Consider the following 13,160-nt stretch of genomic DNA (forward strand, 5'->3'; position numbering starts at 1 on the left):
TGAATGAAACAGGACGCTCTTGGAGAGTTTCGCTGAATAGTGGCACGATCTGGCCTCAGCCGTAACAGGATTGCTCTAGCTCCTGTGTGGAGAAGGGTGTTAGTCACGGTCCAGGTGAGAGGTGGTGGTGGCTTGGATCTGTTGAGGAGAGGCAAGCATTTGCTGATGGGTTGGCTGAAGGGTGTGAGAGAGAAGGGCCATAAGTGCCTGAGATTTGGGGCCTGAGCAACCAGAAGGATGCGTGGCCATTATGTGAGGTGGGGAGCGTGTGGGCATGGGGGTGGGATCAGGAGCCTTTGTTACGTTTTGTGGCACCAACTGGACGTGGCACTTGTCCCTCCAAGTCCGGGCAGCAGGTATGACTTGAGAGTCACCAGCATATCGGCGGTAATTGACTAGATGCAGTCACCAGAGGAATGGCCATGAGAAGAGGTGAGGTCCGAGGCCTAAACCGCAGGCAGACACGCCAGGTTAGGGCAGGAGGAGAAAGCAGCCCCAGGGGCCAGGAGTTGGGAACAGCTGCTGATGAGCCAGCTTTGAAAGGTGAATGTTGGATTCTGGCTCAGTGGAGACAAACCCAACTAGTATCCATGAGGAGGCAGGTTCGATCCCTGGCCTCGTTAGTGGGTTAGGAATCCCGCCTTGAGCTTTGGTGTAGGTCACAGATGCAGCTCAGATCTGGCGTTGCTGTGGCCGTGGTGTAGGCCAGTGGTTGCAGCTCCTCTTGGACCCCTGGCCTGGGAACTTCCATATGCCTAGGGTGTGGCCCTAAAAAGCCAAAAAAAAAAAATAATAATAACAATAACTCTTGTGGTATCTAAATTATAGCTCAATTGAAAAAAAAACAACAGGAGTTCCCGTCGTGGCTCAGTGGTTAACGAATCCGACTAGGAACCATGAGGTTGTGGGTTCGATCCCTGGCCTTGCTCAGTGGGTTAAGGATCTGGCGTTGCCATGAGCTGTGGTGTAGGTTGCCGACGCGGCTCGGATCCCGTTGCTGTGGCTCTGGTGTAGGCCCGTGGCTACAGCTCCGATTGGACCCCTAGCCTGGGAATCTCCATATGCCGAGGGAGCAGCCCTAGAAAAGGCAAAAAGACCAAAAAAAAAAAAAAAAAAACAGCAACAATAGTCACTAAGAAATCTGGCCTCTACTTTTTGCCCCTAAGTACTCTGCATTTTATTTCTGAGCCTTTCTCAGCGTACTGTGGGTGCCTTGGGGTTTTAGTTATCTACTGCTGTGCATCAAATTACCCCCAAACCTGGCGGCTTAAGATAACTACCGTGTACTGATCACACCTTCTCTTCCGGTCAGGGTGCAGGGGCCACTCAGCCGGGTGGTTCTGGCTGCAGATCTCTCATTAGATCCAAGTCGGGCTGTCAGCAGGGGCTGCCGAATCGGTGTCCAAGTTCCCTCCCTGGGCTTTTGGCAGGAGGCCTCCCTTCCCCGCCCGGTGGGCCTCTCCAAGGGCTCCTCACAGCCTGGCGGCCCTGCAGCAGAGAAGAGAGGGCGCCCAGGACGCAGTGGCACTCTTCTAAAACTCTCCTTGAAGAGCCAGCCGTCACTTCTGCCACATGCTCTTGGTCACAGAAACCAGCTCCATGGGGGGGTGGTGAGGCTACCAGGAGGTGGGCTCATCAGGGCCACCCCAGAGGCACCAAACAGGGTCTGAGCTTAGTGGGCACCTGGTCACGGAATGCGTTAGCGGGTAGGTGGTTCCATTTTAGGCCTATTTATTTATTTCTTTTGCCTTATCAGGGCCGCACCTGTGGCACATGGAGGTTCCCAGGCTAGGGGTCGAATCGGAGCTGTAGCCGCTGGCCTGCACCATAGCCACACAGGATCTGAGCTGCATCTGTGACCTACACACAGCTCATGGCAATGCCGGATCCTTCCTTAACCCACTGAGTGAGGCCAGGGATCGAACCTGTGTCCTCTCGGGTGCTGGTCAGATTCGCTTCCGCTGCGCCACGACGGGAACTCCATCCCTGGGCCCCTTCAGGTGCTGTGGTGACCGCATCCTGACGCTCCCAGTAATAACCAGTCCCTGGAAGTGATGCTCTCTGCTGTGTCGCCTAGAGGCTTCTGTGGACACATGTCGAGGTGGGGTTTACATCAGGAGCCGGTCCCGGCGGCGCCGGGCAGCCGCGCGGTGAAGGGCCGGCCACGCTTCGTGTTGGTGACCATGTGTGTTTCTCTTGTTCCCTCAGCTCCCCCGTGGTCTGCTCCTCGGAGGCTCAGTTCGCAGCACACGTCGTCTCTTCGCGGGTAATGTCAGATGTGGCCTTCGCGGGCTCTTCCTTCCTCTCTTCTTTATGCCAGAACTTTAACTTTTGAATTTTCAAGAATATTTACAATTTTTTGTTTAATTGTCTGTTTGGTTAATGCCGCACCTGCAGCATGTGGAGGTTCCCAGGCTGGGGGTCGCATTGGAGCTGCAGCTGCCGGCCGACACCACAGCCACAGCCACAGCCACGCCAGATCTGAGCCGCGTCTGCGACCTACACCACAGCTCATGGCACCACCAGATCCTTAACCCACTGAGCAAGGCCAGGGATCGAACCCACATCCTCATGGATACTAGTCAGATTTGTTTCTGCAGAGCCACGATGGGAACTCCTCTTTTAACTTTTTGACAGCATTTTTCTCAGACCCTTGACCTACAGAAATACAGACATAACCTCAAGCGTCAAAGACAGAATCGTTCTGGACCTTGCATAGCTGCGTGTTTTAAGGAAAAGCTTTTAACTCCCAGATGGGGGTGGAGGGAGAATGGATGAATGGCAGAGCCCAGAGGATTTTTAGAGCTGAACTGCTCTGATGGCTGCGTACCGTCATACAAATGCTCAAATCCACAGAACGTACAGCACTAAGAGTGAATTAGGAGGTAAACCATGAACTTTGGGTGATTATGAAATCGAAGATTTCTGCAAGATAGTGTGAGAAAAAAGAATGTATACATGTATGTGTGACTGGGTCACCGTGCTGACAGTAGAAAATTGACAGAACACTGTAAACCAGCTATGATGGAAAAAAATAAAAATCATTATATGTATAAAAAAATAATTTAAAAAATTAAAAAGCATTACTATAGCCAAAAAGAAAAAAGAAATTGCAGACTTCTCTCTGGGAAGGGTGAGTCACAGGAGGGCTGGGTCTCAGGAGGGATTTGTGTCATTTGAAAGAGCACGTTCAGTGCTAAAAATTTTATACGTAGACCTAAAAAAATTAGCATAAGCCACAGAAGGTAAAATTGACAAAATCACGCTCGGGGAGGAACATCCAGGGTCGCAGCCCAGGTCCCTGAGCAGAGTCAGCAACTCTGAGCTTCATTCTCTATCTTGATGGATTCCCCTGAGTCAGTAAATTTCTCATTTAGAGAGCTTAGAAAAGGAGTTCCCACTGTGGCACACTGGGTTCAGAATCTGCTTTAGCAGCTTGGGCTGCTGCAGAGATGCGGGTTTGATCTTGGCCCGCCGAGTGGGTTAAAGTGGCGTAAGTCGCAGCTCCGACTTGGATTCAGTCCCTGGCCCAGGAACTTCCATATACCATGGGTACAGCCCTAAAAAGAAAAGAAAAAAAAAAAAAAAAAAAAGAATCTGGAATGTGAGAAGTTAAATCCTTTCCAAGGTCACAGGGCCCACCCACGGCAGAGCTGGGGTGCGGACAGGGTGGGGAAGAGCAGGGAAGTGGCCCCTGCCATCCAGCTGGGGGATACAGGGCCCCTGCTGCAGGCCTGTGGGTACACGGGGAGCAGGGGAGCCACTTGCCTTGTGTGGGCGCAGCGGGAAAGAGGGGAGGGCCCAGGGCCACGGCCCCTCCCTCTGTGAGGAGCTGTGCCCTCAGGACACTGGCCTGGCCACTGCCCAGGACCCAGAGTCACCCAGAGGGAGCAGAAGGCTTAGAGCCCCAGTGCTGATACTGAGCGACCAGCCACTGTCCACAGAACACATGGCCCCTCTCGTGGGCGTGTGGGAGCCTGTCCTCAGGGTTACACCCGGCAGTGGGGTCTGTACCAGTGAGTCACGGGCCCCTCGCCTGTCTCCCCAGCATCCAGGCGCCTGTGCCTGTGAGAACACAGCTCATACGTCCAGGAGGGGCTTTCCTCTGCCCACCAGGGTCTTCTGGCTGCTCTGAGGGTTAAATTAACTGAGAGGGTTAACACCAGAGTCAAGCCAAAGCTGTGTACACAGGGCCCAGGGGAGAAGCGACTGCCACTTGGTGAGACCCTCCCTTCCCAACCCCACCCCTTTTTAGGGCTGTACTCGTGGCACATGGACGTTCCCAGGCTAGGGGTCTAATCAGAGCTACAGCTGCTGGCCTCCACCACAGCTCACGGCAATGTCGGATCCTTCAACCCACTGAGCGAGGCCAGGGATCGAACCCCCGACCTCATGGTTCCTGGTCGGATTCGTTTCCACTGCGCCACGACGGGAACTGCCGAGATCCTCCCCTTAAATGGTCTCTGCAGCTAGAGGCAGGAGAGGACGTTGGGTAGAGGTTTGGGACCTCGGGGGGAGGGAGGCAGTCCCCCTGGAGCTGGAAAAGCACGAGTTTGGTGCATGATGTCTCCTGGGCCAGGCAGGGGCGGTGGGACACAGTGGCCTCTGACCCCCAGACCCCTGTTCTCAGCCGTCCCTGGGAATGGTTCTGCTGCAGGACCCCTCCTCCATCTAAATTCTTTGATGCAGTGAGGGGGGGGTCAGAGCTTCCATCCAAGTGAGATCTGCGTGCCTGGGAGACGGTTGGAGATGCAGGTTTGCTCCCCTACAGCTGCAAGGGCAGCTGCCCCACCAGCGCCACGAGCGTCCAAGACATGCAAGGTCCTTGTCCTTCCCGGTGATCTGAGCGCAGCCCTTTCTCGTAGATTTTGAGCTGCCTCTTCACAGGTGTGACCTGCGTGTGTGAAACCTTTTTACAGGTGTGTTCCTAAAACATCACTGGGGTCACCGCCTTGGCCAGACATTGTCCTGCCAGACCCGGTTGAGGAGACAAGACACCATGCAGGTAAGAGGCTGAAACCTGCCTCCCCTGCCACCACAGTGGGGCCACCAGGCCAGGGGAGCAAAGACGTCACACCCTAGTTAGCACTTGACACCAAAATTCAAGCCCTCGGAGTTCCCATGTCGTGGTGCAGCAGAAACTAATCCGACTGGGAACCATGAGATTGTAGATTTGATCCCTAGCCTTGCTCAGTGGGTTAAGGATCCAGCGTTGCCGTGAGCTGTGGTGCAGGTTGCAGATGCGGCTCAGATCCCATGTGCCTGTGGCTGTGGCGTAGGCTGGCGGCCACAGCTCCAATTGGACCCCTGGCCTGGGAACCTCTGTATACCACGAGTGCAGCCCTAGAAAAAACAAATACAAAAAAATTAAGCCCTTGTTCATCTAGCAAATCCTCTAGAGCACCAGCCATGTTGCAGGCAGGTGACGAGGGTCAGGGAGCCCTGGGGCCCAGCTTGTCCCCCTGCTGTCGGGAGAAACGTGGGTTCAGGGAAGGAGAAGAGCACCCGACTGTCAGGGCCAGGGTGTCAGCAGGAGGGGGGCGGGGTGGCCGCCACACCCAGCGGGGATGGAGTGTGGGATCCTGGGCTTCCAAAAGCTGGAAATGCCTAGTCAGGGAATCTCCCAGTTTCTAAATACTGCTGCACCCAATAAATAAAGCTACAGGCCGGGGTCCACCCTCCTCCCAGGCCCAAAACCCTGGCCTGCGGTGTCCGTGCCCCAGGCCCAGGCGCAGGCAGAGGGAAGGCCTGGGCCTGAGGCCAGGTGGTACCTGGGAGCCAGTCTGCTGTGGGCCCGGAGGGAGGTGAGCAGCTGGAAGCCAGCGCCCTTGTTTGCAAAAAGGCCTCTCCTCGCACTTTGCCAGGCCTCGGCTCTGCGCGTTACTAACGACTGGGAATCAAGCCAGGGGAGGGTCTCTCCACCCCAGAGTCTGAGAAACAGCCCCGCATGCCCAGGGGCAGGGCTTGTCCGTGCTGTGCTTCTGCCCTGCCGAGGGCAGAGCGAGGAGGCCAAACCGCCCACCTGCCCGCCCAGGCCGCTCCACAGATGCTCGCTGGGGGTCACGTGGCCGCAGGGGCAGAGGGCACCAGGCGGGGCCTGGGGGCCCAGCCGGGCCTTTCCAGGGGCGCCCCTGATGCTGGCCTCCCTGCAGAGGTGGTGGGGCAGGTGAACGAGCTGATCGCCGCCGGCCGGTACGGCAGGCTCTTCGCCGTGGTGCACTTTGCCGGCCACCAGTGGAAGGTGACCGCTGAGGACCTGATTTTAATTGAAAATGAGCTGGATGTCGCGTGCGGAGAGAGGATCCGGCTGGAAAAGGTGAGACCGGGCGTCCTCTGCGTTCAGCCCTCAGCCCCGCTCCCCGGGGTCCTCTCTGGGGGGCTCCTCAAGGCCTGGCGGGCCCGGGGTGGAGCGGACAGAGGGGCCGCCGCTCCCCGCGACCCGGCTGCGCAGGGTCACTCCTCGCCAGGCCCGCGCGTCTCTCTGAGGGGACGCGTGTGTCTCTGGGCTGGTCCCCCGTCTCCTCGGAGTGTCCTTCCAGGACGGCGTCTGGTCTCGTCCCGGTGAAAACCCCAGTCGGGATGCAGCGGCCTCAGGCCCCAGTTATGCGGAGCTCGCGTCCGTTCCAGCGGGAGCCCTTGGAAGCGCCGCAGGATCGCTCTCCTGGGACGCGCCCAACCGTTGCCATGATGCAGCGTGACACGCGGTTTTCTCTACAGTGTAAAATTCCTCCTTCCTTTGCGAGTGTGGGGTCTTCGCCTGTTTACACCCAGGGGAGCATTCAGCTCCCGTCCCTCAGGTGGTCTCCCAGCCCGCAATCTGGGCACGACCCCAGGGGGCAGCGTGGACCAGCAGCCAGCTCGGCCCCGCCCCCGGCCATCCCGGTGGCTCCGTCAGGGACAAGAGCGCGTTTGCCTTTCCGTCTAAGATAAATAAGAGGCTTCAGGAGTATGTCCGTGCAGGTTTGTCAAAAGACATTGTTTTGAAACATTTCACATTAACAAAAACAGGAAGCCGAGGTCGATTTTCATAATGTGGGAAACCGAGCAGCAGAGGACACATCAGGCTGAGAGTGACTAAAACAGCGCTGTGTTACCTGGCATGGATCGTCCGTTGGTGCCACCGTGAAATAGGCTTTGTCTGTACACATTTAAGTTTTTGTCTTTGTTTTTTTCTTTTTAGAACCACATCTGCAGCATAGGGATGTTCCCAGGCTAGAGGTCAAATCGGAGCTGCACCTGCTGGCCGACACCACAGCTCAGGGCAACGCTGGATCCTTAATCCACTGAGCGGGGCCAGGGATCGAACCCCTGTCCTCATGGATACCGGTCGGGTTCTTAACCTGCTGAGCCACAACAGGAACTCCGGACACTTAAGTTTAGCACGTTCGATTTTTTTTTCTTCGCATCAGTAAAATTTCAGTCTCTGAACATCTAATAAGAACCCCATTGCACTTGGACCACCAAGCCACCTTCATCGGACGCCACGCCTGGCGTCACGTTTCCGTCCAGCGAAAGTGGCTGCTTGGCCGCATGGGGTTTTGCAGCCATTAAAAGAACATGCTTGGGAGCCCCTTGTGGCACAATGGGATAGAATCTGGCGTTGTCACTGCAGCAGCTCTGGTCACGGCTGTGGCACCGATCTGATCCCTGGCCGAGGAACGTCCATGTGCCCCAGGAGCAGCCAAAAAATAAATGAATAGAAGAATACAGTTGAAGGAGTTTCCTGGTGGCCTAGTGGTTAAGGACCCAATGTTGTCCCTGCCATGGCTCAGGTTTGAGCCCTGGCCTGAGAACTGGCATACTGTGGGCACAGCCAAAAAAAAAAAAAAAATACTTTGAACTAAAATCTTCTAAATCTTTGCATTATCAGCAGGATTATGAATTACTTCAAGGTACCAACAGGTCTGGTTTGTGCATTTTTTTCCCCTGCACGTATTATACTTCAATAACAAAGTTTTTTTGGAATTCCTGTCGTGGCTCAGCAGTTAATGAATCCAACTAGGATCCGTGAGGACATAGGTTCAGTCCCTGGCCTCACTCACTGGGTTAGGGATCCAGCATTGCCATGAGCTGTGGTGTAGGTTGCAGACTGGCTCAGATCTGGCGTGGCGGTGGCTGTAGCGTCGGCCGGGATCTATAGCTCCCGTTGGACCCCTAGCCTGGGAACCTCCATATGCCACGGGCGCAGCCCTGAAAAGACAAAAGACAAAAAAAAAAAAAAGCCCCCGTTTGCATAGGAGGCTTTTTGGAGGCTGTCTGAATGCATGACCAGGTTACACGTGTCCTGGTCCAACAGCGTGGGCATCTCCACGGGCAGCCTGGTGCCCCTGCACATGCCACTCGGTCACCAGCCGAGGTCCCCTCTGCCCGGGTTAAGAGGACCTGAGTGAAACAGCAGAGCAGGCCCTGGTCCTGGGGCCCGGGTCGCCGGCACCTTCCATGTCTTGGGTGGGCTCAGGTCACCGCCTGTCCAGGACTTTGTGTTTGCTCGTTGGTAACGCACCTGTTTGATTCCAGGTCCTGCTGGTCGGGGCTGACAACTTCACGCTCCTGGGCAAGCCGCTCCTCGGGTAAGTCGCTCTTGGAGGCCAGCCGGGGGGCTGGGCGGGGGCTCCCGCACACCGAACCCCACCCGCTTCCACTGGCTGTAGAGGACGTGGGGGTCCCACGTGGGCGGCGACCAGCCGCATCGTTGCTTTGTGGCTCATTCATTCCTTTAAGATCTGCCGTGCGAATCCGTTGCTCCGTATTGCGCTTCTCTGTAGTTTCCACGGTGTCTGCAGGGAGGGCGTGCTGCGGGGTGACCCTCGGAAAAAGAAAGTTACACTTGATTTTGAATGCCACGCGTTAGTAAAATTAAAAAACAGTCACATCGCTGCCTTTTCCTCCCTTCTAGAAAGGAGCTGGTTCGAGTAGAAGCCACGGTCATTGAAAAGACAGAATCATGGCCAAAAATCAATATGAAATTTCAGAAAAGGAAAAACTACCAAAGGAAAAGAAGTAAGTTGGAAAAAGCGCCACTGGCCGCCCTCCCAGCTGCTCTGGGTGTTGTCCGAGTCCTGCGCTGGCCCAGGCGGGACCAGGGCCGGACCAGTGAGCCTGCGGAGGGCGGGGAAGGGTCACTCTGAACCGCTCCGGGACCTCAGGGCCAGCTCGTGCGGAAAACCCAAGGCACCTCACCTGTCCACGGGGAGCAAAGGGAGAGAGCCCCTCTCAGTGGCAGATGGGCCAGCAGGCGGGGAGTGGCACACCCGAGGTTAGGCGAGGGCGAGGCCGCTTTACAAAGCCGCGCGCCCGTGTCACACACGCCCGCATGAAGGCCCCTTTCTAGAGGAAGCATGGTGGGCACTGTGTCCCGTTCCCTCGGGAAGCTCCTCGGAGCTCACCTCACTGTGACGCTCCATGGGTCGGGGGCCAGGGGGCCAGCATCTGTGGAAGGTGCCTAAAGAGCGGAGATGGGGCAGGAAGCGTGTGAGACCAGGATGGGCCGGGAGGCGGGCGGGACGTCACAGGGGCTGGTGCCTCCCGGGAGGGTCGCTGGAGGCAGAGCCATCTCGGAGAGAGGGGCGGGGACAGGGTCTCGCCGTGACCCACTGACAGCATCTGGGTTCACGCCGGGCCGTGTGCTCTTGCAGTCACCGTGAACCCACAGACCGTCCTCAGGATAAACTCCATCGAGATCGCTCCGTGTTTGTGCTGATCATCCAGCTGATGTTTACGGAGAAGTGAAAATAAACTCGTTTTCCAGGAGACCCGGTTTCTGTGTTCCAATATAGACACTCTGATATAAAAAGCTCGGTCCCATCGTGGACTGCTGCAAATCGGGCGCCGTGACTGAGCTTATTCTCGGGGAGCAGGAGGAATTCAGGAAGAATCACAGGCACGGCCTCCCAGGGCTGGAGCCCCGCGCTTGTGTAAGAGGCCACTGCTTCTGGCCGCCCTCTCCCCCAGCGCCGCGGGCTACAGACCCGAGCCGTCGACGCCAAGAGAGACAACCTGAATTCCATCGCTTGGGCAACCCAGTCACCTGCTTCTAGCCGTTAGCTTTTCTAAGCAGCCGGGTTTCAGATCGTGGGTCTGGGCGCAGAGTCCCTGCTCGTGTCCTTTTGCCCCTTGTCGCAGCGCGTGTGGGCGACGCTGTGACTGTGGGCAGCACAGCAGCTCTGGGAACTGCATGCGAAGGGTCAGAGCAGAGGGACCGGAGGAGTTTCCGTCTTGATCTTGAAGCCGGCGGCCTGTCCCGGAGGGTTGGGGGCCGCCCAGGTCTGTTTGGGGTGCATCAGGCGGGCAGCTAGCCTGTGTCAGAAGGGAGGGGTCGTGACACAGTGGCAGGGGTGGAGGGCAGATGGACGGGCTTGGGGTTGGGGGGCGCTCTCAGGGGCCCCAGGCCTCTGGTTCTGTGTCAGTCACAGAGGCCAGGCTTCCTGCAAGAGAATTGCTTTCAAGTAACAATAAAACCTTTTATCAAACCGTAGTTGCCACTTTCTTCTGCAAGATTCCTTCCAGAGTCCCCAGAGGAAGGGGGTCGTCCTTGTGCCCCAAGGCCTCCCCAGTCTCCCCCTCCCCCCTCAGGTACCTGGTCCACTTGGGGGATGCCCGCCCCGCTCCCTCCCCTGCAGTGCCCTCTGTGTCCAGCAGGGGGCAGCAGTCCCGCTGGATGAGGTGATCCTGGATTGGGCCTGTTAGTGCTGCAGGGACTTGGGGACCGGGATCCCTAGCGGAGTGCTCTCCTCGCAGGCCTGGCTCTCCAGGTTCTCTCCGCCAACTCAGCACCCCTCCTGTGGTCCTTCCACATGCAGGTTATAAAGGTCAAGACAGGAGGCCTTAGCGTCGTGGCACAGTGGAAATGAATCTCACTAGGAACCATGAGGCTGCCGGTTCGATCCCTGGCCTCAGCGGGTTAAGGATCTGGCGTTGCTGTGAGCAGCAGCGTTGCTGCAAGCTGTGGTGTAGGTTGCAGACACCGCTTGGATCTGATGTGGCTGTGGCGTAGGCTGGCAGCTGCAGCTCCAATTCGACCCCTAGCCTGGGACCCTCCATATGCTGCGGGTGTGGCCTAAAAAGCAAAAAACAAACGAACAAAAAAAAAACATTCGGAAGTGATCATGAGGGCAGTGGGTTAAGTATCCAGCCTTGTTGCAGCTGTGGTGTAGGTGACGTCGCAACCCTGGAGCAGGTTTGATCCCTGGCCTAGAAACCTCCAGAGACCACAGGTGCAGCCAAAAAAAAAATTAGCCAAAAGCAGAAATAATTTGTCCGTGCAGAGATGGGTCAGAAGTACATAGTGTGATAGTTACACAACAAGATGCCTGTCATTAATGCCACCGAATTGTCCGTTAAAAGTGGTCAAGTTGGTAAATGGATGTTATATTTTTACTGCAATTTTTTTTAAACAGTGAAAAAAACCATCAGGTTAATGTCACATCACTTGACTGGGGAAAAAAAAAAGTGAGCAAAACTTGGATCCCCGTGGTTGTCTCTGATGACTCTTCTCCCTCCCAGCTGTTCTCGGCGGGTGGCTGGACACTTTGGGTCACCTCGGGTTGGCGGGAGGCTCCGGCCTCAGCCCAGTGCCGGCTGGGATCACCCAGGCGGGCTTTCTCTGTTCCCTTTTTCACCGGAAGGCTGTGCTGCTCTGCCATCCGTGTGGGCTTCACCCTGGCCTCCAGGCACCTGCTCGCCTCACCCCACCCTCGCCCTGTTACTAACCCAGCCACCCATCCCCCCCCCGCCCCCGTGACCACAGCCACCCACCTGCCGGCACCACCTTGGCCTCACCCAGCCCGAGCTCTGCCCTCCACCCAGCCAGTTTGCTCTGCTGGACCGCCGGGCTCACCCTCTCAGGGTGTGGCCCGAGGCCCAAGGCTGCTGTTCCCTTTAACCTCCCAGTGGGTCCCAGCTCCGACAGAGAGAGAGTAGGGGTGACACACATAAGGCACGAGTGCGAGGGGAAGATGGGACACAGGACGGCCCAGGAGCAGGCTCGAGGGCTTTGGTCAGACGTGGCCTCCATCACTAGCCAGGTACCTGGCTGCCAATGGGACGTGTCACTAGCTCAGAAGGGGCTGCGGGGCCGTCCGTCTCAGAGGGTCCCTCCCCAGGTCACTATCTTCTTCCAGGTGTCAGCCCATCTCTTTCTCTGTCCCCGGATTCTCCCCGCCTCCCTCCCCCACTAGCCCCCAGCTCCAGGCAGGGACCTATCTGCTTTATTCACTAATGTCCACGGGGCGTCCACTACCCCACCTGGCCCTCGGCAGGGATGCAGGTGTCAGAACCCCGGCCCCACGATGCTGCTGACCGGGCGCGGGGCCCCGCTGCGGGCTGAAGTGGCTCCTCTGTGTGTGGGTCTGGGGCCCCGCCGGAGGCGGCAGGCATGTGGGGAAGAGAGGAGTCCCTGCTCCAGGCGGGACGAGGAAGACAGAGTTAGAGAATTCTAGAAGCCTCCAACATGTAAATCATAATGCGGTGGGGAGGCGGCGGGGGGGAGGGGAAGCTGCTCAGGTTCCTGCTGTCCCAGCGGTGGCTTCCTCCCAGCATCGCCACACCCCCCGGGGCTCAGACTCCTGGGGCCACTTCCGACGATGAGTCAGGGCGCCAACCTGCAGGGACAGGCCCTGGGAGATAGGAGCCACACCTGGCGGCCCGGTGCCCTTTCACCCACTGCCAGCAGCGCCGCAGAGGCGGGCGGGGCGCAGAGGCCAGGCCACCAGAGCTCCCCCGGGACGCCGGCTGCTTTTCTGCTCCCTTTCCTCCAGGAACACAGCGTTCCCTGCCCCGCCCCGCCCCAGCACAGAACTCCGGCTGCGGAACAGAATTGCCAGACGGGGTCCCGCCCTCCCCCAGTCCAGGGCTGGCTGTCCTGGAATGGTCTCAAGGGCCGAAGATCACTTCCTAGGGTGGCGCAGCAAGTAATGAACCTGACGAGTCTCCATGAGGGTTCAGGTTTGCTCCCTGGACATTGAAGATGAGACTCTGATCCCACGTGGCTGTGGCTCTGATTTGACCCCTAGCCTGGGAACTTCCATATGCTGCAGATGCGGCCCTAAAATGACCAAAAAAAAAAAAATCCCACCCACCCACCCCCGCACCCGCCAGTCGCCAGGCTAGCTCAGTTGCAGAGCATGAGACTCTTAAAGTAACCCCCACTAAATAAATAAATA

This window comes from Sus scrofa, chromosome 2, assembly GCF_000003025.6.
Source record: "Sus scrofa isolate TJ Tabasco breed Duroc chromosome 2, Sscrofa11.1, whole genome shotgun sequence".
Classification (NCBI taxonomy): domain Eukaryota; kingdom Metazoa; phylum Chordata; class Mammalia; order Artiodactyla; family Suidae; genus Sus; species Sus scrofa.